Source organism: Oryctolagus cuniculus, chromosome X (genome assembly GCF_964237555.1).
Source record: "Oryctolagus cuniculus chromosome X, mOryCun1.1, whole genome shotgun sequence".
NCBI lineage: Eukaryota > Metazoa > Chordata > Mammalia > Lagomorpha > Leporidae > Oryctolagus > Oryctolagus cuniculus.
The window spans coordinates 56,285,428-56,310,835 of NC_091453.1; the positions used below are offsets into that span (position 1 = coordinate 56,285,428).

Below are 25,408 nucleotides of genomic sequence, written 5' to 3' on the forward strand. Positions count from 1 at the left end.
GCTTTGAAGGTTTATAAAATCATCTGCTCTCTCTTGAAGGTGCCAGAATAATCCCTTTATTTTCAATATGCCTATTATGGACTTTTTAAAGCATGCTCTCCTTTAATTAACCTTGGGTAATTATACCTGTGAGATATCTACATGTTTATTTGAAGTCCAAAAGTATGTATGCTTAATTTTATATCAGTTTTTTTGCTTCTCACTTCCTATCTGCTTAATAGACTCTACAGATTTCCATTATTCTCAGGATAAAAACCTAAATGTTTAGGATATCCTATACAACCCTCCATAGTGTGACCTCTACCCTAATCTATAATGTTGTCTCTCTTCAAGGTCTGAGGTCTCTACAACTAAACTGTTTTCTCCACCTAAAACACTATTAACCTCACATCCTATCCTACTTCCATGTAGTAACACATTTCTCTTCCTGCCCTTATATCAGAACCAAATGTCACTTCCTCAGAGAAACATTTCTAGATATCACTAATCAAGACACAAACACCTCCCTCCATTTTTTGTTCTCATTACACCATGAAACTCTTTTTCATAGCAATTATCACAATGTATGCTCATTTAATTATGGTTTTCTCCCCTAGGAGACTACAACCAAATGAGAGCAGGGTGCTTCTGTTTTGATCATCTCTGAATTCCTGGTGCATAGTGGAGTAGAATGGAGCCACTCCATAAAAATGTGTTGGCTAGATGAATGATTTGTCATAATCACTGCTCTTCCTGTGCTCTCACCCTTCCCTAACTCCTAACACTCAATTCTAGGTGAGAAGAAGCCAGTCACTTCAACTAGGTACCAATTTCACATAAATATGCAACATGGGTGGTTTTATCTGATTAGTATAATCTTTCCCAGTCTTTAACATGACGGGACAATTTGCATAAAGCCTTTGGTTGCCTATGTCACCTAATGAGTTTTAGAGTAAGAGCCAGCTTAAGTGCAAGGTGTCTGGTGCATAACAAATCTTCCCAGGCAGATGAATCAATTAATTCACAGGCTTTTATTGGGGTTCCACTCCCGGGCGAGGTTCCACGGTCCCAACAGAGCAACAGAGCAGGGGCCAGGGAATTCACACATCAGAGATTGGGAGAGCTCCTTTTATAGATTCAGGGCATGGGGGTTAAAGGTTGAGGCGGGTCTGATCCTCATTGGTTGACCTTTAGGCACCTGCAGGGACCTTGACAAGGACTTTTCTTCCCCACATATACAGGTAGGGACTTCTCCATTCCTGGAAGTATAGGCCTTCCTCCTTGCGGATCCCAAAGCCATCATCCCGACCTTTTGATGATAGGAAAGGGGGCAACGATTTGTCTCTCTGGCTACTTCCTGCTGACTGGGGACGTTGTCTACAAGGGCCTGCTGGGGGTATCTTGGGGCTCTGCAGGGACAGGCATGTATGGATGGTGAAGCATCTGGTTGACTGCCTGGTTGCTGAAGGCCATGGTTCATTCCATTATAACCTGCTGTAAACACTTAAACAGACACTGTAGTATATAAGTCAGGGTGAGAATGGCAACCAATGATCCTAAGAGTGGCATTAACCAGGTAATTTAAGGATTTCATAGAGGAGAGGAAATAGGGGGTCCCTGTACCCTTGTGAGGATTGTTTGATGGACGTGGTTTAAATCTGATCCCAGCCAAGACCAGGAGAAAGGCCACCCAACTTTTGCAGGTAGAGGGGTTTGTCTGTAGAGAAATTCTGAATAATCATACAACATTAAGTGGAGGAGATGACCATCAGTACACACAGGTTGGGAGTAGAGTCATTGATGTTAGAGTAGAGGCTATGATTACAAAGGAATGAGACCCAAGTGGGCTAGGCAGGGTCTAGAACAAAGGACAGGGTCATTATTAGAGGACTCCAGAAAGGTGCTAAGCCACAACTAAGTTTGCTGATTGAGAGGCAAATAGAACCTGACAGAAGGGGCTTGATCTGGTGGACTTTAGGCCTTATAAGTTAAGAGGTCCAGACCTATCTCTTCACATAGGGTACATCCTAAGGGAGGTGTGAACCTCCTTGGGGAAGACATCCTGTTGACTTCCATTACCTAGCTGGCCTGGGAGGAGAGCTGGCTAGATGAAGGCAGGTGGCATCTCCAACAGGAAATTTACAGTTCTGCCTGCAGTGTTGCTGACCCTATTTGGCCGTCTCCTCTCAGCAGCAGTGGTCACCTTGGAAGCTGGGCTGAGTGAAGGGCTTTTCAGCTTAGAGCCAATAAGATCTGTGGCACTGACCTGAAGTCCTTCGACTCCAGGGCAGGTCCATTTCCAGTGATCCAACTCCTGGCTGGCAGAGCTGCCAGGGCTCTCCACAAGCTGATTTCTGCTGAAGCCCAGGCTTACCACACTGAAAGCCACTGCAGTGGACTGGCCTGTTGGGTCTCCTTGAAGGCAGATCACTGTACAGAACAGCCATTAATAGGCTGCCACCTATCTTTCCATTTCTGATGCCTGGCTTTCTCTTCTTCCTGGTTTTTGTTAAAGCAGACCAGAGGATGCAAGTCAAGGGGGTGCCAGTCCCAGATCACTTACTGACAATAGCAATATCAAATGAAAACTTAGAAAGCAGTTTAAATCATTAGATAAAAAATATAGCAGTTTCAATACTAGCTTTTTAAAACTTTACCTGTTTTTTAATTTACCAATTGATTTGAATTACTTTCTGCTCTTAGTAACCTCAGCTAACCATACCTTCAGTTGGTACCTATAATACATTATTGGCTTCATCTGTTTACAGAGCCATCCCAAAGTACTGAATAAAATAGAAGTGGCTGGAAAAAGTCCATCGGAACCAATAGGAGGACAGCTAAGCACAGAACCAACAATGCTTTAATTTTATGAGCAGCAAATCTGATATATAAAACTGTGGATGACAAAAGACTTTAAGTTGCCACGTTTAAAATTATAAACTCATTATAAACTCAACAAAAGGCACTTGCTTACTTCATATAGCATTTTTGAAAGCACCTGTAGGATTTTACAGAACATTTAACTCTTTAGGCCACTGTGGCTTCCTCATTAAGATCCAAGATTTCTTTCATAACCTTCTGTGACTTCCACACACCCTCTTCAACTTACTTGAAACATTCCATCATTTCCATTCCAGTCTAGAGTAAACTAGCCATCAGGATGAAGTCAATCTTACAAACTTTGTCCTTTCTTTATTCAAAATAACTCTTTCCTTTTAACCTTCCTTACCAAATGCACATTTCTATAACATTTTTAACACAAATTTAACATGCTGAGTATACAAGAGTTTACAATAAATTAGCAGTTACACCTAAATGACTTAAGATGCTGATATGATATATCTCTACTTGAATTCAATTAAAATTAAAATTCTTTCATCTAAAACAAGTACTAATTACCCATTGCTGTTTCATTGAGTACTGATTACCCGGAAACCTGTTAAAATAAATTGCAAAAATAAGCTCAGCAAGTTACAAAGCAATATTTTCAAAGGTAGTGATCTTCCTAGATTCAAAGAAAGGAAACCAGAGGAGGAGTCTAGAGAGCCACGTGTTCAGGAATTGGTCCTTTTAAAACTTTGCCGGAGGGCAGCCAGGGAAGCAGGAGTATCCTATTAGGATGGGGGTGGAGCTTGACAATGGTGGTTGGGCCACGTGGCTACCTGGCTTCCAGCAATGGTGGCAGGGAGAGGCAGGACATGGGGTGGGGCAAGGCGGAGGAATGCGCATTTGGGGGTGGGAGGTTCCTAGCTAGCTGTGGGGTCCCCAGGAACTCAGGAGGGTCCAAAAAGGCGGAAGGTGGAGAGTTTGGCAGTAACACAGAAGAGGCACCCTTAGAAGGAGGGGGCCCGATCTTGGCCAGCAAGACCTGGGCTGTGGAGCAGGCAGAGAGGAAAGTAAGGGAGAAGGGAGTAGGACTGGAGCGGAGGTTTCAGAAAGCCTGGACACATGGGACCTTTGACCATTTTCTCTCCCTGAGGCAGAAATTCTCAAGGTAATTAGGCCATGCCTGGGTGGAGTAGAAGATTAGGCGTTTACTCTGTAGGTCCTGGGCCAGTCCCAGTTTCTTCAAGTTCTTTAGGAGGCAGGCCAGAGGGCATTTTGAGTCCCACCCTTGGGATTAGCCAGATCCCATGGTTTCTCCAGCAGCCCAGATCTACTGAAATTAGGTCAAGGTGTCCCCTGTCCTGGACTTCAGTAGATGGATTAGAGATCAGTCCTCTATGGGGCCAAGTCAGTTGTGGGACGTCTCCACAAGCCACTGGGAGGCTAAACAGTGGAGAACAGAGCCCACATGCACACGATTTGGAAGTCTCTGTCCGGATGGAGAGCTAGCCAAAGATCGCAGAGACTGGGCCAACCCAGAGGAGGGAGGGAGAGCAAGGGAGGAGTTACTTACAGTTGGTTGAGCATGGTCTGCAGTCAGCCTGGGGCACCAGACAGGTTCAAGGAGCGAGGGGGCCTCATACCCAGAAAGGGGAGGCACCAACCTCAGCTCCCAGGTTTCGGCACCATCTGCAAGGTGTCTGGCGCATAACAAATCTTCCCAGGCAGATGAATCAATTAATTCACAGGCTTTTATTGGGGTTCAATTCCTGGGTGAGGTTCCATGGTCCCAACAGAGCAACAGAGCAGGGGCCAGGGAATTCACACATCAGAGATTGGGAGAGCTCCTTTTATAGATTCAGGGCATGGGGGTTAAAGGTTGAGGCGGGTCTGATCCTCATTGGTTGACCTTTAGGCACCTGCAGGGACCTTGACAAGGACTTTTCTTCCCCGCAAGTACAGGTAGGGACTTCTCCATTCCTGGAAGTATAGGCCTTCCTCCTTGTGGATCCCAAAGCTACCATTAAGGAAAAGAAATGAAATAAATAAAAATGGTCTTTGTACACTTTCCTTTTGATTTGGATAGCCCTCTCAGGAACACAGTTGCATTCTACTGCATGCTAGTTTGTCAGATATTCTGCAACTTTTCTGCATTACACTCTGTGCTGTGGCTCCCTCCTGAAGACTTTTCTTACCTTGGACAGCTTAGATGCTACAGAACTTTCCCTTTGCACTTAGAACAAAGAATGGCCTGATGGGTGATTAGATAGGCTTTTTCCATATCCCTCTTTGTGAAACCCAGTACCACATTCACCCCATAGTCCAAGTATTATTCCACTAGGCATCAAGGTCAGATACTACCAAAGTCCTCATATGCAAGTATCTGAAACAAACTTCCACATGTTCTACCATATTGAATGGGGCTTGTTATTTTTAAATGAGCCACAACTTGGATGAGCAAATCCTATCTGTAGTAGATGCATTGTAAGGAGAGCCAGACATTTAAGTCCAAGCCTAAGTCCTCTATGGAAGAGCAAGAAGCAAAGCTCAGGGCACGAAAGGCAAGCTCCATCAGACAGACAGTGGCTGGAAATGATCAGGGACTATGCCATAGTGGAAGTAGACCTGAATTAATTAATAAAAGTCAGGCGAAATTCGTCCATCATTGAAACATCTGCAGGTGTAGGTTTATGACACTGGCACTCACAATGGTGTCTAGGCAAGTTGGGGTGGCAGTGGAGCTGCTGCTTCTTTATATTAACTATATAAAATTTGACTGAAATAACAAGAATATAAACCAAGCTTAACAGATATTAGCTGGTGATGTGAGATTTGGAATATATGATTACATTACTTGATTTTGTGTCTATTGAAACAATAACACTGAATTGGGAAGCACAATTGTCCAATGACATTAAAAGCATTAGTACAGTTCTCAGATAACATTTGAATATCATTCAATCTTGGTATTTTCTGTCTTGCTTGACTTCTCTTCCTTCTGTATTCTGTTATGTATATAACAACCATTTTAGTCCTTTGGTTAAGGCCATAGTTTATGAAGACAGCCTATCTGAGTTTTAATTCTACCTCTGATACTTAAAATCTCTGGAACCTTGTACAAGGCAATTGCTGTATTTATGTTTCTCCTTCCTGAAATACTAATAACAATATCATATGTCTCACTCCTTATATTGTTGTGGATATTAAATTAGATATTTCAAAAATTCTAAACAGAGTGCCTGGTAGTGCCTGGTATATTCTAAGTACTCAATAAATGTTAGCTACTATTTTTACTATTATGTATGTTGTGGGATGGTTTGTATGTACATGCACAAGGGTAAGCCAGATGAACTCTCCTTTCTAATGCATCATGAAAGATATACCACTATTATTCTCAAAGAGCTAGTGCATATTATAGACTCATGGTGATACACAGCACCAAATGAAGGCACTGGTGATTAGGACTGACAGAATATACAGACACACTGGTTGATGTATATGTAAGCATCCTTTAAACAGAAAGCATTAATTCAGTAGAAAACAGTCCAGGTGAACTTGTTTTAAAATTCAGAGTCTAAAACTCACTAGCAGTATGATGCTGATCAAATCATTTAAATTATTTAAGCCTCAGTTAATGGAAGATAATACTATCCAATTTACAACATTGTTGTAAGATTGCAGTTGCATATGCAAAATATCTGACAATGTGCTCAGCACCTAGTAGCATTCAGGAACTGTTCTTTTTTCATCATTTAACAGATAGCTGCAGTCTGACTGCAGAGATGTTTTCTCTTGCTGCTAGAAGCAAGACTTATTGATTCTGTAAGAGGCATGCCTTCTCTTCTTTTCTCCTCACCAATATATCCTATTCTCCTGAACTAAAATGTCCTTGATGTAGAAACTAGCAAATCAGTGAGTAATTTCTTTACCCATACCAGAAGTGCAAAAAGCATAACTCTAGCTTATTGCTAGGGTTGAAGAACTGCAAGTACAGAGCTGTTTGTGAATTGAAGACATTTCTTAATCTCCTACAGTTATCAATCCCCACCCTTGGTAAACCTTCTACTCAGAGGCTAAGAAAAAAAGATAAAAAGAAAATCTTCATTGCCTTTTGAACAGCAAAGAACAGGGCAGCAGCTTGAAAAAGGGAAAACTGTTATTTCACTCTATGAAAAGGAAAGAAAAGATTCTCATACTATGATGGAAAAAATGTCAAATAAAGTCAAACCAAACTGCGGTTAAACCCAAAGGGACACCTTTTGTCTAAGGTACTACATTTCCCTTTAGCTATCCAAGAGACCTGTTTCCATAGCCATCACTAATAATCTGAGTCAAAAGAAGAAAGCAATCGAAAAGCACACTGGAAAGAAGTCGTGTGTGTGTGTGTGTGTGTGTGAGTACATGTGCATGCACACATGCATGTGTGTGTTTTAAATTTCAGCACACCTTAAGCACTAGGTTCTAGGGGAAGAAAAGGTTTTATCTTCTACAAAGGAAATCTTTAAAGGATGTGAAAGAAGAAATGTTGCCTTTATGGAAGAGAGGTTACCTTTTTATCTGAAGATAGCATAAGAAATATTTTGTCCTTTGTAACTGATATTTAGACACTTTTATCCCTTTGGGCAAGAGAGGTTTTGAACTAGTGGAACTGAAAGTTAAAGTACACATTTAATGTAAACTCTTTGAGTGATGTGGTCAGGAATTAATATTACATAATGCATGCAGTTGTGTCTGACAGCCTAGATAAAAATACGTTCACAGGTTGTTTCACAGAGATGTGTGTGTGTGTGTGTATATATATATATACACATCTCCATATCAGCACTGATATTTTAAATTTTAAATATTTTCAATTCTAGAGCCAAATAATAAAGAACTTTTAACATACCTTTCCTCCCCCTCACTGAGTACACCCTACCCTCCTCAAAAGATATGGATTCATTATGCTTCCAGGAGATAAGCATAATGGAAATAAAAATTTACCAGAGTGAACTTAGATATTTCAGAAGTCTACAGAAAGAAATGCCTCTTTCATAGGAAAAAAATACACTAGATTCATCAATATGAATTTTGGTAAAGAAGATAACTCCTATAGTAAAATACACCAAGTTTCTTGTGGCACCACATTCTACATCCTAACTTACAATTCAGACTCCACAAGGATTTGGAAGAATGTGTTCATTTAAGACAAAATGGTAGGGGCCAGTGCTGTGGCATAGCGGGTAAAAGCCACCACCTGCAGTGCTGGCATTCCATATGGGTGCCGGTTCGAGACCCAGCTGCTCCACTTCTGATCCAGCTCTCTGCGATGGCCTGGGAAAGCAGTGGAAGATGGCCAATTCCTTGGGCCCCTGCATCCGTGTGAGAGACCCGGAAGAAACTCCTGGCTCCTGGCTTTGGATCGGCACAGCTCCAGTCATTGCAGCCATCTGGGGAGTGGAACCAGCGGATGGAAGACCTCTCTCTCTGTCTCTCCTTCTCTCTCTGTGTAACTCTGACTTTCAAGTAAACAAATAAATCTTTTTAAAAAAAGACAAAATGGTGCTGAATCCAAATAGATTCCAAAAAACATTTCCCCCTCAAATCACTTTTTCTTTAAAATCATGTGATAACTTCTCATTGTTTATAAAATAAATCCCAAACACATCTGTCCACTACCTCTTCTCTGACTTTATATCTTACCACTCTCTCCTTGCCCTCCGTGCTCCAATCACATTGTCCTTCTGTTTCATGAAGACATCAAATCAATTTCTACCACAGAGTCTTTGTGCTTATTGTTCTATCTTTCTGGAATGTTCTCCCCACAGTTTATCACTCAGAATCCAGGTCACATACCACCTCTTTGAAGAAGCCTTCCCAAACTATACTACTTAAAATAGCCTCAAATACTGCCTGCACTCCCTTAATTCTCTGCCCCATTATGTTGTTTTACTCTTTCTTCTTATGTGAAGATGTCCAAAAAGATATTTGTAGGGTAAAGGAATATTTCACAGAGTTATTCTTGTAATGCCTCCACTCCCAAGTGAAGGTCTTAATCTTATGAGTATAAAATAAACCGAAAGTAGATCATTGCAGAAATTGAGAAGGAACAAGAAAGGAAAGAGGAGGAAGGGTGGAATTGTAGGCAGCAAGGAGGGTAGGGTAGGAAGTATCACTATTTTCCTAAATCTATATATATGAAATATATGATATTTGTTTACCTTAAATAAAATTTAAAAAGAGAGAATTATCCATTATCAAACAACATTGGGTGCACTTGTTCACAGCAGGAAATTCGTTTCTCAAAAAAATCTACTGGAGAAGTTAAGATGGTGTATTTGAATTTGCTAGTGAATTCAAATCTTTATTATAAGTTTAGTAACTTAATACTATGAACCCTCTGAGGTTAAATCTTCACTGACAATTTAGTTTATCAATGAGGAACGTATGTATGCATATTGTAATATTTTGTGTTTGAATAAAAAGTTAATATCATTTAAAAATACAGAATCTTCGTAAGTATAAGAAGAATAAAGGCAAGTCAATTTGTATGTTAATATATGTTTAAATATGTGATATCAAAAAGAAGAAATCTGGATGATTATTTGATATTTTTAATTTCATTAAATAAACCTGATTGCAAACATTTGATGTGTTATAGTTTTTACCAATAACCTCACTTCTTTTAGGAGTAAGACAGGAAGAGGAAATAAAATCAAATATCCTCTCCCTGTCAGAATGCAATGATCGCGCATCTGCTTGGCACTTATAAATTGAATTACACAGAGAGGACAGAGGACACAGCTTCTGTCACAAAGTGGCTGGGAAAATGAGAACAAATCACTTCAGTATTTGTTATGTGGAAATGAGAGTTTCTTATCTCATAGACCTATTGTGAACTTCAAATTAAATAATACTTATAAAAGTACATTATGCTGCAAAGCCTCATGGATATGTAAAGTGCAGTTTTTACAAAAGTGTTGTGTTTTCTCAAAAGGACAACCTGGATACTTTTGTACAATATTCAAATGTCTCTAGAAATCCAGAATTTTGATTGGCTATTAACATTCAAATGCACCCTAGATTCCACAATGCCATATCTTTACTATCCTCTCCAGATTCATATAGACATATAAGAACTATTTTTGCAGTAGCAAGAACAAATTAGAACTGCTTCCTCTTGTGCATAGCAGATCACAAATTCACTTGCTAAGATTATGATGGATTCATTAGGCTAAAAGACAGGGCTGGTGCTGAAGGATACCTAGCAATTTAATGGAAGCAGCTTTATAATAAGGGTTATGTAGTATGATTGGGGAAGCAAAAAAGGCTCTAAAAATATCTTCACAAGACTATCATATTGCCTTAAATTTTGCCAAAGAAGAAACACTTTTTTCATTCATTAGTACATTCAATTTGTTGAGACAGCTATTATCTTCTTTGGGTGGAATAACTCATCAACCCATTAACACTGTAACGGATTACTTTATGTCATTAACCTACTCCTACTCACTAAAATTTAGTGAAAAATTCTAATGGAATATCTAAGGAAACCAGAGCTGGAAGACTGGGTACATTTCTTTTTTTGACAGGCAGAGTGGACAGTGAGAGAGAGAGACAGAGAGAAAGGTCTTCCTTTGCCGTTGGTTCACCCTCCAATTGCCGCCACGGCCAGCGTTCTGCAGCCAGCGCATTGTGCTGATCCGAAGCCAGGAGCCAGGTACTTCTCCTGGTCTCCCATGGGGCGCAGGGCCCAAGCACTTGGGCCATCCTCCACTGCACTCCCTGGCCACAGCAGAGAGCTGGACTGGAAGAGGAGCAACTGGGACAGAATCCGGCGCCCGGACCAGGACTAGAACCCAGGGTGCCGGTGCCTGAGTGGGTAAAATAGGTCAAGACCATGGTGGTTTGATGTGAAAAATGAAGATTAAGTTGGGCCCTGAACAGCCAAGAGACAGCACAGAGGATATATGAAGGAGATCTAGAAAATTAATATGGCCACAAAACCAGTAGGCAATTCAAAAAGGGCAGCTACTCTACCCAAAATATCATGTAGCTGGAAATCAGTTCAACAAGAAGCTGATTAAGCCTAGAAAGTTTCTTCATAACTGTGTGATGTCTACTTTTTACTTGTTGAATATTATGGTTAGGGATGCATTAAGCCTGTGATTATAGAATAAATTGAAGTTATGTTTTTTGTGAAAATTAGAGAAAAAAAGGAAGGAAGGAAGGGAATTGAGGGAGGGAGGAGGCAGAGAGGGAGGGATGGAAATATGAAATATGTGTCGTCTGTTCTCTTTATATTAATGAAAAGTTTTAAAAAGAGAAAACAGATTTGATCTTATTTACACACAAGAATTTAGTTTAATTATCATAACTGGACATTGACCAAAACAAAACAACAAAAAAATTGTCCTCACTTTTTTGATAATTACATCATTGTCATTTACTAAAGAAAATTTTCTTGATAATGTCTATTTCATGAATTCTGAATAATTCTGACTTAATAAAGAAGAAAGTTAATAACAGAAATCCAAATTTTAATGCCTTTAACCATTAGAGAAATGAGAAGGAATGAGGCAAACGTAATTCCTTTATAAAGAATCTGACTTTAATTCCATCCCAGTTGTTTTATTTTATTGAAAACAATCTTATTAATCATTTTTGCCTGTCTTTACAAGCAATTTTTTAACTTCAAGATGGTCTACTTTTATTAAAATATATATCTTGGGGGTCTAATGAGAGCATAATTCTACCAAACTTCATGATTTTCTGGAAAAAATATGGCAAAAGGCAAAGGTCTCACTCAGCATATGATATAAAGAAGCTGATGCAGCACTATGGAGCTTCCCCGAGTGACTATATTTTGTTTATTATTTATCAATATTTCAAATATTTTCTGCCATAAACTATATTTATCATTTCTTTTTTGGCTTAGCTTTTTACAGTGGTGATAGTAGTGCATATGGATGATTATAATCCAAGGTAATCATTAAACAAATATATAAAAACATGCATATAAAGTAGAATATTTCTCTGAGGTTTCCTTTTATGTCAGTATTGAGTGCCAGAAGAGCAGGGTCACACAGAGCAGCTTTGTAGAGAAAAGGAAGATATCTGCGTGATCCACATTTACTGGTCAGAAATGCTTCTTATTGGGAAGGTCAATTCCAGAATGCAAAAACAGGCAGCTGACAGACATACAACCATTTTGTAGTGGCAAAGGGATGTTCTACAGGACTGACCATGTCTTAGATTTTATTTTTTATTCTTCTGCCTAATCCCTGTACTTTCTCTTTATGCCGTTTCCATACTCACCATGCATTTGCTGTCATTTTTACTTTGTTTACAAAATTACACAAATTATCCAAATTCATCAAACTGTGTACTTAATGTTGATTAATTTTATTACAGATAAATAACTTAGTGAACCAAAAGGGAGTAAAAAACAAAAGTTATGATACTTTCTCATCACCTTTTCCCCAGTGAGGAGGAAGGAACAACCTCCCAGAGTTAATCCTGTGCTCCTTGTAATTCAGTGAGAAGGATGTCCACAGTCCTTTAGGCTTGTTTGCCCGTTTAGTTTCAAAATATTTCAATGAAGTTGCATCTTATTTATTTGACTAAAAGCACTTTTTTTTTTTTTTTACAGGCAGAGTGGACAGTGAGAGAGAGAGAGACAGAGAGAAAGGTCTTCCCTTGCCGTTGGTTCACTCTCCAATGGCTGCTGCGGCCGCACTGATCCAATGGCAGGAGCCAGGAGCCAGGTGCTTTTCCTGGTCTCCCATGGGGTGCAGGGCCCAAGCACCTGGGCCATCCTCCACTGCACTCCCGGGCCACAGCAGAGAGCTGGCCTGGAAGAGGGGCAACTGGGACAGAATCCGGCACCCCTACCGGGACTAGAACCCGGTGTGCCAGGGCCGCTAGGTGGAGGATTAGCCTAGTGAGCCGCGGCGCCGGCCGACTAAAAGCACTTTTTAAAAGCATGACTCAGCCGGCGCCGCGGCTCACTAGGCTAATCCTCCACCTTGCGGCGCCTGCACACCGGGTTCTAGTCCCGGTCGGGGCGCCGGATTCTGTCCCGGTTGCCCCTCTTCCAGGCCAGCTCTCTGCTGTGACCCAGGAGTGCAGTGGAGGATGGCTCAAGTGCTTGGGCCCTGCACCCCATGGGAGACCAGGAGAAGTACCTGGCTCCTGCCATCAGATCAGCACGCTGCGCCGGCCATTGGAGGGTGAACCAACGGCAAAGGAAGACCTTTCTCTCTGTCTCTCTCTCTCACTGTTCACTCTGCCTGTCAAAAAAAAAAAAAATGACTGCTCTGAATGCATGATCCTAAGTTTGTACCATACACACTGACTTCACAGAAAGGAAACAAATCAAATCAAAAGATTGAATCTTTAAGAAAAATAATCAGCCTGGTGGTTCACTACAAAACTGGAAGACTTCCAAAAATATTTCTGTTAAGTCATGAGATGAAAAATTTGATTATTTGATCCAAAAGAGCAAAGCAAGTCACTTTAAGTTAGATCTGCTAGGTAAGTTTTCTAACTATTAAGAAAGTATTATGCAAGGAGGTAGATGAAAGGAGGTTATTTCTAGGTGCATTCTATCAAAAATCGTTAAAGACATCTACCAAATCTTATCAATGCTGTGCTTTAACATTGTAACTGTTTCGGGAAGTAAGACACCTCACAGATTGAAACCAAAAAGTGGGAAAACAAGTTCCTTCAAAAGTAGCAAGTTTAGAGACTAAAAAAAGAGCTTCTATTTTGAGAGATTCTTGGTAATCAGAGTATCTCCACAGGCTGCAATAGGAGTGCCTGGGGTAATTTATTCTTGGGCATTCACAGCATTAGCACCTCTAAAGATTATTAGAAATAAGAACTGCTTCAGAGATGAATAAAGATTATTCAAAAGAGAGTGATGTACAGCTTCAAACCTTGCTGGCAAGACAGAGATCCCTGGAAAGTTAATAAACAGCAGCAGAGAAACAGCAGATTGTGAAACCTACAGACCAGAAAAGACACTGGTTCTTTTTCCTTAGTGGTCCTTTATCTTTTATGGTAGCAGAATTATAAACAGGGAGCACTTCTCTGAAAAATTCTAACCTAGGCACAACTGTGTCAAGTCAGATACCCTCTGCCTACCCTTCTCTGAAGTGTTTATGTTTTTATTCTAAGCCAGCCCCTTGCTGTTTAAAAACAAAAGGAAAGTGCAACCAGGGTCACACAGTATGGCACTAACTGTCCAGTCAGCTACAGCAATGATTGCAAGGCCAATTCTGGAAACACTAGCTATATGAACACTATTATACAGTCTCGGTTTTCACTTTAAACATGTGCTAATAATTTACGTAAGCAAGATAGTTCGTGGAAGAAAATCCCACTCAATGCTCTTATCAGTCTTTTGCACTCTTGCTTATTAAGAAGGATGTCTGTAACCCTCAGACTAAGAAAGGTTTACTTAAGAAGGTTAAACATCCCATTTCAGATACTGCTAGAGATTCTCTAGTTACATGGAGCAGAATGCTCAAGATTTTTAAAGCTTTCATTATGGAAATTTTCAGACTGATACAGAAGTAGAGACAAGATTACATTGAGCCACCACACACTCAGCACTCAGTTTGAATGTTTTAATCACTCCTGTTCACTCTTGTTTTGTCTCCTCCCCCTTTTTCTTTTGCTGAATTATTTATAGTAAATCCTAGATATTGTGTTGTTCATCCCAAATACTGCAATGCTTGTAAGTATTTTTAGTCAGTTCTTCAAACAAATGAAAGAGAATATGGCAAAATGAACACATTTTTGAAAGACCTATATCACTAATTCAGAATTTGAGATTTAATATTACATCATGTGTAAAGCAAGGAGAGAGATCATTTCCCAAAAAGAATAATTCAATGATCCCTCTCCGTGAGAAAGGACAGAAATAGGACTCACAAGTTCAAGTGCTCCTCCAGCCCCCAAATGACATGTATTCATCTCCAGCTCCAAACCAACCAGGAGCAAGAAGCATCCAGATTTTAACTGCGAAAGATCCCCTACTAACCTGTTAGGGACTTCCAGGACTTGTACACATGCCCAGAACAGTCCAATGTAACTTGTGTATGACCTTCCTGGAATGACAGTAAACAGTACTGACATTTTTTAATATGTTTTGTGCAAAAGAACCATGCCTATGCCAAACAAAGAGCCAGGTGCAAATCAAGGTGCCAAGAGCCAAGTGGCAGGAGTCAGATCTCTATACTTTTTTCAGATTAAATTCAGGTGTGCCCAGAGAAAACCACCATGACTTCCCGCCCAGCAAAAAATCCTGTCCAGTTGCCCTCTTGAAGCCACTGGCCAAAACCTCTTCCAGCCCCGCTGTCTCTCTTATGTTGCCGATAAGCTTTGCCCGGGTTGCACATTGTTTTGTTTTGTCAATTTCTACTTGCAAGTGAGCCAAAAAACCTAGGGTTGGTAACATCCTGACATTCTGGAAAGAAAAATAAAAACTACTACGTTCTTGGTGAATTGAATGTTCTCAATCATTTCTTTGGAGCAAACAAACAGGAAAATTCCTATTGGAAATCATTTGAGAAGTGCTCTTGTCATACTTACATTTACGAGACTATGAAGAGTTCTTACTCTTCATCTAAAATGTTATCGTTTAAATGTAGCTATTTCACTTTAGAGAATATTGCCACAAAGCTTCCCTTCCAAGATATCTGACCTTAACATTTCATTGCGTCAAAAACATGAAGTTACCTTTTGCTCTTAGGAGTGCACATTTGAGCATTTCATGTTCTTGATCACAGAAAGCCTCGCCCAGGGTGAACATCTTCCCTATTACCCTTTCCACATCACCAAGGAACACTAACTCCAGTACCAGAGTTACAGAGCCTTATAGATTGATCCTGAGTAAAAATAGGTTTAGTGAATCCACGTGGCCCTTAGCCGGAGTTTATGGGGAACAGCAGCAAACAGAGCAACAACAGAGAAACCTGGAAAAAAAAAAGATTGTTTATATGGAGACTTAAAGTCTCACAAATTCAAATTGCAAAACTCAAGATTGAAGGGCATGAGGAAGTATGAACGTGTAGGAGCTGTTGCAGATATTAAAAAAGAGGCAGGTGTCATTGTCTGGGCTGTGAAGATGATGAGGCTGTTGGCAGCCCAGACACAGGATTTGCAGTCTTACTTTCAAGTAAAGCATGAAAATCCAGAACCTATGAAACTGAGGCTCCCAACAGTCACTGAGCCAGAGCCTGATGGTTTAAATAAGATAAAGGTTTTGATTTTAAAAAATAAAGTTAAAAAAGAATATCAGGGAGAGTTTGACATCAGGAGAAAGTCTTAGATTAAGAAGACATATGGTAAGCAGTTCAGTGAGCAAATGGTTCAAAGCTCTCAGGAGAAAGAAAGAAATGGTAAAATCAAAATGGCTACAGAGGGGCCAGTGCTGTGGTGTAGTAGGCTAAGCCTCTGCCTACAGTGCCAGCATCCCTTATGGGCACCAGCTCATGTCCCAGCTGCTCCTCTTCCAATCCAGCTCTCTGCTTATGGCTTGGGAAAGCAGTAGAAGACAACCTGAGTGCTTGGGCCCCTTCACCTTTGTGGGAGACCTGGAAGAAGCTTATGGCTCCTGGCTTCAGATCTGCCCAGCTCTGGCCATTGTGGCATTTGGGGAATGAAACAGTGGATGGAAGACCTTTGTCTCCATCTCTCCCTGTCTCTGTCTGTAACTCTACCACTTAAATAAATAAATAAAATCTTTTCAAAAATGGCTACAGAATATGTGGTAGAAATGCTCAACAACTCTTTTCTGAGTGCTTTGCATTCTGAATAGAACTCCAAATATTTATTTTGGATATAGCATCCACAAAGACTAAAAGTGAAGAACAGAAATAAAAGTCAAAAACTAGACTTTTTTTCCTTATTCCTATTGGCTTCACAGTGCTGTCAGCTAGTGATCCTCCTCTTTAGATCTTTATATTAGTGATGTGTATAACATTTAGAAACAGATGAAATTTGATTATAATGATCGAGAAGTATCTAAAATTCAAGAGGGCTCAGTGTAGTGTGATTAAAATTGGAGTGCTTACAAATTTGTTTACATGCAGTAGGGGATACTGGATTCCGTGTTTACTCATCACTTACTAAGAAGGCAGGTTGGTCCAATCATTAGGCCTTATGATAAACACAAATCTGAATTTTTATGTACACTGATGTATCTCTTAATGTTCCCCTACACACTCACACTGTTTCCACTGACACTATCTCTGAATTCTATTTGATATAAGAATGCTCATCAGAGTAGTCTAAGCAAAAGAAAAAACAAAATTGTGTGGATGTGTGTGTGTAGATTAGAGAGGGGTGGGAACAGAAACTTAATGTGGTAAGATGTTCTACAAGAATATGCATGTTCAAAGAATAATAGGAGGGAAATAAAGTTTCTTGGGAAAATGAAATTAAAAGACAATTTTATTTTAGTGAAGAAAAATGTTGAAATCCATGCATAAAAAGAACCTTCAAAAAGTTCATGAAAATGCACATTGTGAAGAAAATTGCATGGATTTCAAAAATTTCTGCACCAAATAAATTTATCTTTAATTCCACTTTTTGTACAAACTTTCTGAAGTTCCATAGCACTATGGAGAATAATTTAATTAACTGAAAGTAACATAAATTTTATTCATTAAAAAATGTGTGCAGATTCACAATCATTTGTTATTTTGCTTTTACATTTTTCAAATAGCTTGATATTTTATAATTATTATATTTGTGTGTTTCTCATTAATATACTGTATTGAAAACACCACTTTCTTTGTGATATTAGTGACAATTTGTCTTACTTACCAGAAAAGATGTGTTTTTTTTTTTCACTGAAGGAATTTAAATTATTTTTCCATGACTTATTGAGTCCTGCTTTGCTCATACAAAGCTACTTGAAAATATTGTAAAAAATAAAATTAAAAGGTAAATTTATTTTGGTACAGAACAATTTTGAAATCCATATAGTATATTCATAATATGTATTTTCCATGAACTTAATGAAGAATCTTCATAATGACTAATGGTGTTTGGTAGGAATGGAGAAAAACTAGAAAAAATATAAATTGACTTGCAAGAGAGTATCTCCAGAGATAATGTTCATTAATATCATTATTAATTTTAAGGGCAAAGGCATAAAATTGTAGGTTTACCATTATTTTATTCTCAGGAATAATGCATATGTGCATGTGGGAGTTTATGCTGGTGTACATGTAAATTATTTTTAAAATAATTCTAAAAATGTTAATGACTATATGTATCCACAAAGTAAGCCTAGGTTGACATGTAATTGCCATTTTATAACTTACTGCATTATTTGAATTTTAACTATATAAGTATATATGACTATTTTTAAAATTAGAAGCCCAAAAGCACAGTATGAATGCTTTAAAAATATGGAATTAAAAAAATGATTACATTCCTATAAGAAAAGTTTCCATATGTTACCAGTAATCACCTTGTGGTATATATTTTTTTTAAAAAAGATTTATTTATTTACTTGAAAGTCAGAATTACACAGAGAGATAAGGAGAGACAGAGAGAGATAGACGTCTTCCATCAGCTGGTTCACTTCCCAATTGGCCACAATGGCTGGAGCTGCACTAATCTGAAGCCAGGAGCCAGGAATTTCATCTGGGTCTCCCACACGGGTGCAGGGGCCCAAGGACTTTGGCCATCTTCTACTGCTTTCCCAGGCCATAGCATAGAACTGGATCAGAATTGGAGCAGCCAGGACTCGAACCGGCACCCACATGGGCTGTTGGCATTGCAGGTGGCGGCTTTACCTGCAATGACACAGCACCAGCCCCTATGTGGTTTTAATATTTTCTTATTGCCTATTGTAATGTGGTTCCAACATTTTTACGTTGAATATGTATTACTGGAGTAAAATAATGTAGTAAAATATGGTTAGAATTTTATTCATATTATGACTACTGGGTTATGTGCATAGTTATCTCATTTTTATCTATTTAAATTTTAATTGTAATCTTGAATGAATATTATTTGCATCACAATTGCTTAAATGAGGCCAGTGTAGTGGCACAGTGGGTTAAGCTACTGCTGGCAACACCACCATCCCCTGTGAGCACTGTTTCAAATCCCAACTGCTCTACTTCCATTCCAGCTCCTTGATAATGCATCTGGGAAACAACAGAAGATGGCATAAGTGCTTGGGCCCCTGATAGCCATGTGGGAGACTTGGATGAAGTTCCAGGCTCCTGTCTTTGGTGTGACCCATCCCTCTCCCTCTCTCTCCCTCTCCCTCTCCCTCTCCCTCTCTGTAATTCTTCCAAATAAGTAAAAATTTTTGAAAAAAAAAATCCATCTTTATAAGAGGAAAAGAATTTCATGGATATGGGTGAACATAAACAAAGATCTGGTCACTACAGAAGTTTTTAGGGAAGGATGGATTATCTATGATTTGCTATACCTTTCGTAGTAGTAGATAAAGGAAAGGTGGAACACATTGGATTTGTCCTCTCAGTATCAATAATTTTAAATTGAAATGATCATAGATGGGACAATTACTGCACTAATTCAAAATCTGAACAGGAAAAAGAGATTGAAGTTGACTAATAGTTTATGACTTATAGCCTATACGTTGCAATTTAACACTAGTTACGTCTCAATGTTCAACAGTCACAAGAATTATACTGCTTTTAGCTTTCTCAAAGACTTTTGCAGTTATGATAGAAATAATCTCGCGAATGTAAGATGAGGCACAGGAGACAGAAGTTTGTTTAAACATTCTTGTGAACCTGTATTATCCAATGAGCTACATGATTTGTTGGTAACTAGAGGCAATTTATTATCCTTTTTGCACAACAATCATTGCTATTGCATCATCTGCCTTTTTGGCTTCTAAACTATTCGAAAATAATAAACCTAGGAGAAGGAAAAATGAAATAATCAGATCTGTTCCATTTACTAAAGGTGGTGATTTTTGCTTGAAACACAGGATGAAAACATGGTTTTAAAATAGAATTGATTAAATTATTCATATATTTCATCTCATCAGTTTCTCTTCTTCTGTTTTTAAGAATTATTTATTTTTGGCCGGTGCTGTGGTGTAGTGGTTGAAGCCGCCACCTGCAGTGCTGACATCCCATATGAGCACCGGTTCAAGTCCCGGCTGCTCCACTTCCAATCCAGCCCTCTGCTGTGGCCTGGAAAAGCAGTAGAAGATGGCCCAAGTGCTTGGGCCCCTGCACCTGTGTGAGAGACCTGGAAGAAACTCCTGGCTCCTGGCTTCAGATCAGCGCAGCTCTGGTCATTGCTGCCAATTGGGTAGTGAACCAGCGGAGGGAAGACCTCTCTCTCTCTGGCTCTCCTTCTCTCTGTGTAACTCTGACTCTCAAATAAATAAATAAATCTTTAAAAATTATTTATTTGAAAACAACACACACACCAACACACACACCTCACAGATCTTCCATCTGGTTTTTCAATCCCCAAATGGTCTCAGTGGCCAGGGCTGGGGCAGACCAAAGCCAGGAACCAGAAACTCCATCTTGGTCTCCCACATGGGTGGCAGGATCACAAACAAATGGGCCATCTTCTGCTTCCTTTTCAGGAACAATATCAGGAAGCTGGATTGGAAGCCGAGCAGTTAGGAATCAAACTGGCACTCTGATATGGGATGCTAGTATTGCAACACAACACCAGCTTCTTTTCCAAAATATTAAGTTAAGCGATTAATTTAGGACCACCGAATTTAATATTTCACTTTTTATATCTGTTATGGAGTTTACCCACTTGTATTAGAAGACTTATAATAAAAATAGTTACCTAAAAGTCCATTGTTTGAAATGAAAATTTGAATGGATATTTAATGCTAGTAATTGTCTATATGGAATATCAATTTCCATTGCTCACAATATCCAGAGAAATCAACATTACAGAATTACCTTGTCATTTCATGTGAACAAGATATGTATGTGTGTGCGTGTGCGTGTGCAGACAGTGAGAGACATGCTTAAAGAAATGACAGTCCTGAGGCTGATTTGTTAAGATTTTAGGTATTTTCTGCATACATTTCCATGATTCTAGAACATCCCCTAATACTCTACTTGGGTATTCTCATTATCACATACCTAGGACACTCCTTTGTCTGTCTCAAAATATTCTTCCTGGATCCTGAAATAAATTACTACTTTAAGATGGGAACTGTACAGATATTAATATGAAACATCCTGCTGACAAGAAACCAAGGACTCCTGGTGTCTTTCAGAAGCAAACTTAAAGGGATTTTCACTGATCAAAATGGAAATAGTTTTAGCATTAACATTAATACCTATAATTAAAACATATCAAATATGCTGAAAGTCCATAATTTCAATATAATTATATTTTTTAAATTAACATCCACATTTTTTAAAGATTTATTTATTTATTTGAAAGGCAGAGTTATAGAGAGGCAGAGGCAGAGAGAGAGGTCTTCCACCCGCTAGTTCACTCCCCAGATGGCAGCAATGCCGGAGCTGCGCTGATCCAAAGCCAGGACCCAAGAGCTTCTCCCAGCTCTCCCATGTGGGTGCAGGGGCCCAAGGACTTGAGTCATCTTTTACTGTTTCCCAGGCCATAGCAGAGAGCTGGATCAGAAGTGGAGCAGCCGGGACTTGAACCGCGCCCATATGGAATGCTGGCACTGCAGGCGGAGGCTTTACCTGCTATGCCATAGTGCAGGCCCCTTGACTTCCACTTTTAATCAAGATCAGATAATAGGGACTGCATTTATAATCCTGCTCTATAACCAAACCACAAATACAAATACATGAAAAGATGGTTTTCAAGATACAATGTATCAGGCAATGGGAAAGAGTGATCACTGAGAGAAATAGAAAACAAACACGATGATCTCTGCAAACGCCCAAATTTACTCCCCTCACTGGATTTTCAGACTGCAGTTGAGAAAAGCAGATCATAGGTGGAGACTGCAAGACTTCTAACTCCAAGGAGACTCAGATGGCTAATTTCCATCAGCACAGCTCAGTTCCACAGGATAAAGTACTGGAGAGGAAACAACTGTGCAGAGACATATGTAGATGATCTCCCTTGAGTATCTACATGTGTACTAATCACGCATATAAGAAAATTACCAAAATCCAGAGAAAGAATGGTGTGATTAGAGGCAAAAGTGGCCAAAACTCACACATGGCCAGGCATTGTGCCTGTTTCCACCAGCTAGATTGCAAAATCCTCAGAGCATTCAGGAGACTGTCAGAAAAGTCTTCTGGAGAACAGCTTAGATTGACTTCTTTGGCTAGCCTAACAAATCTTTAAAAACAAGATATGAAAGGATCTAAGAATTTTCAAGTAAATTTACCAAGTTCTACTACCACAAATTTCAAGAACACATTTTGTAAAACTAAAATCAAACAATAAAAGCACATATCAGAATGAAATTCACATTTCTGGTGTCCAAACAAACAATATTAGACATGTCAGGAAGCAAAAATGTATGACACTTTAAAAAAATGTGAAGATGGCTTCGTGGCACAACAGCTTAAGCCACTGCCTGTGACACCAACGTCCCATACAAACACTGGTTCAAGTTCTGATTGCTCCACTTCTGATCCAACTCCCTGATAATATGTTTGGGAAAGCAGTGGAAGATGGCCCAAGTGTTTGAGCACCTGACACCCATGTGGGAGACCCAGATGAAGTTCCAGGCTCTTGGCTTTGGCCTGGGCTGCAGCAGCCATTGTGCCCATTTGAGGAGTGAACCAGTGTCTATCCCACCTTCCCTCTCTCTCTCTAACTTTGCCTCTCAAATGAATAAGTAAATCTTTTAAAGCAATATATGGCCCATATTGAGAAGAAAAATTAATCAATTGACACTGACCCAGAACTGACACAAATCTTATCATTAGTAGGCAAGGGCATGAAAACAGTTTATAATAACTATATTCCATATAATTAAGTTGATAAAGATCTGGAAGATGTAAGAAAGAACCAAATAAAACTTCTAAAAAGAAGACTACAGTGTCTTAGATGAAAAATAAACTGATGGGGCTGGCGCCACGGCTCAGAAGGCTAATCCTCCGCGTGCGGCGCCGGCCCACTAGGTTCTAGTCCCAGTCGGGGCGCCGGATTCTGTCCCGGTTGCCCCTCTTCCAGGCCAGCTCTCTGCTGTGGCCAGGGAGTGCAGTGGAGGATGACCCAAGTACTTGGGCCCTGCACCCCATGGGAGACCAGGATAAGTACCTGGCTCCTGTCATCGGATCAGCACGGTGCGCCGGCCGCAGTGCGCTGGCCGTGGTGGCAATTGGAGGGTGAACCAACGGCAAAGGAAGACCTTTCTCTCTGTCTCTCTCTCTCACTGTCCACTCTGCCTGTCAAAAAAATAAATAAATAAACTGATGGGATTAATGGCATATTAGATTTTGAAGAAAAAATATTAATGAACTTGAAGACATAGCAATAGAAACTATTCAAAACAAGCGAAGGGCCAGTGCTGTGGTGTAGCGGGTTAGGCCACTGCCTGCAGTTCCAGCATCCCATATAGGCACCAGTTTGAGACCCGGCTGCTCCACTTCTGATCCAGCTCTCTGCGATGGCCTGGGAAAGCAGTAGAAGATGGCCCAGTCCTTGGGCCCCTGAACCTGTGTGGGAAACCCAGAGGAGGCTGCTGGCTCCTGGCCTTGGATCAGCACAGCTCCAGCCATTGCAGCCAACTGGGGAGTGAGCCAGCAGATGGAAGATCTCTCTCTCTCTGCCTCTGCCTCTCCTCTCTCTCTGTAACTCTGACTTTCAAGTAAATAAATAAATAAATAAATAAATAAATCTTTTTTTGAAAAAAAAATATAAATGAGCAGGGTTGAAGACCCTGTAGAACAGCTTCAGGCCATGGAGTCTCCAAAGGAGAAAGAGCTAGAGAGGGTGAGAGAAAAAATATATGAACAAATAATGATCAAACTTTTATCAAATTAATGAACATTAATCACTAGATGTTAGAATCTCATTGTAAGACATGCACAAAAAAGCTTTCTGCAAATTAATGTTTATTGCAGCTCAATTCACAATAGCTAAGACCTGGAACCAACCCAAATGCCCATCAACAGTAGACTGGATAAAGAAATTATGGGACATGTACTCTATAGAATACTATACAGCAGTCAAAAACAATGATATCTGGTCATTTGCAACAAGATGGAGGAATCTGGAAAACATTATGCTAAGTGAATTAAGCCAGTCCCAAGGGGACAAATATCATATGTTCTCCCTGATTGGTGACAACTAACTGAGCACCAAAGGGGAAACCTGTTGAAGTGAAATGGACACTATGAGAAACAGTGACTTGATCAGCTCTTGCCTGACTGTTGATGTACAATGTAATACTTTATCCATTTTAGTATTTTTTTGTTTTGTTCTAGTACTATTGGTTGAACTCTGTAATTAATACACAATTATTCTTAGGTGTTTAAATTTTAACTGAAAATTGATCCCTGTTAAATATAAGAGTGGGAATAAGAGAGGGAGGAGATGTACAATTTGGGACATGCTCAATCGGACTTGCCCCAAATGGTGGAGTTAGAAACATGCCAGGGGATTCCAATACAATCCCATCAAGGTGGCATGTGCCAATGCCATCTCACTAGTCCAAGTGATCAACTTCAGTTCACAATTGATCACACTGATAGGTCTAACAGTCAAAGGGATCACACAAAAAAGACTAATGTCTGCTAATACTAACTGATAGAATCAAAAAGAGAGAGAATGATCCAACATGGGAAGCGGGATACACAGCAGACTCAGAATGGCAGATGTCCTAAACAGCACTCTGGCCTCAGAATCAGCCCTTAAGGCATTCGGATCCAGCTGAAGAGCCCGTGAGAGTATTTCAGGCATGGAAAGCCAAGAAACTCTGGCAAAAAAAAAAAAAAAAAAAAAAAAAAAAAAAAAAAAAAAAAAAAAAAAAAAACGACCTAAATGAAAGATCTCTGCGAGTGAGATCCCAGTGGAAAGAACGGAGCCATCAACGAAGGAGGTACCTTTTTCTGAAGGGAGGAGAGAACTTCCACTTTGACTATGACCCTGTCAGAATAAGATCAAAGTCGGCGAACTCAAAAGACTTCCATAGCCTTGGCAACTCATGACTAGAGCCTAGGGAGATTTCTGACGCCATAAACAAGAGTGTCAAATTGTTAAGTCAACAACAGGAGTCACTGTGTACTTACTTCTCATGTGGGATCTGTCCTTAGTGTGTTGTCCAATGTGAAGTAATGCTATAACTAGTACTGAAACAGTATTTTACACTTTGTGTTTACTAAATAAAAATAAATTTTAATTAAAAAAAGACACGCACAAGAAATAATAATAAAACTATATCAAAATCAAATTCTTTAATTCAGTAATAGAGAGAAAAGTGTTTAAAATATCCAGAGGAAAAAGAGACATCTATATACAGAGGAACAATGATAAAAGCATTAGCAGATTTTTTCTTGGACACAAAACAATTGAGAAGAGAGTGGAGCAATATCTTTAATATAATGAAAGAAAAAAATAGTTCAATCTAGAATTGTGTACCCAATAAAAATACTCTTCAAAAATGAAGGCAAAATAAATATGTTTTAGGTACAGAAAAGCT

General features: G+C 39.6%; 1 pseudogene; it reads left to right on the top strand.

Moving 5' to 3' along the window:
• The first annotated feature begins 15,844 nt into the window (after positions 1 to 15,844).
• LOC100340022 (26S proteasome regulatory subunit 4-like) overlaps positions 15,845 to 25,408 on the top strand; it is a 54,303-nt pseudogene continuing 44,739 nt past the window's right edge.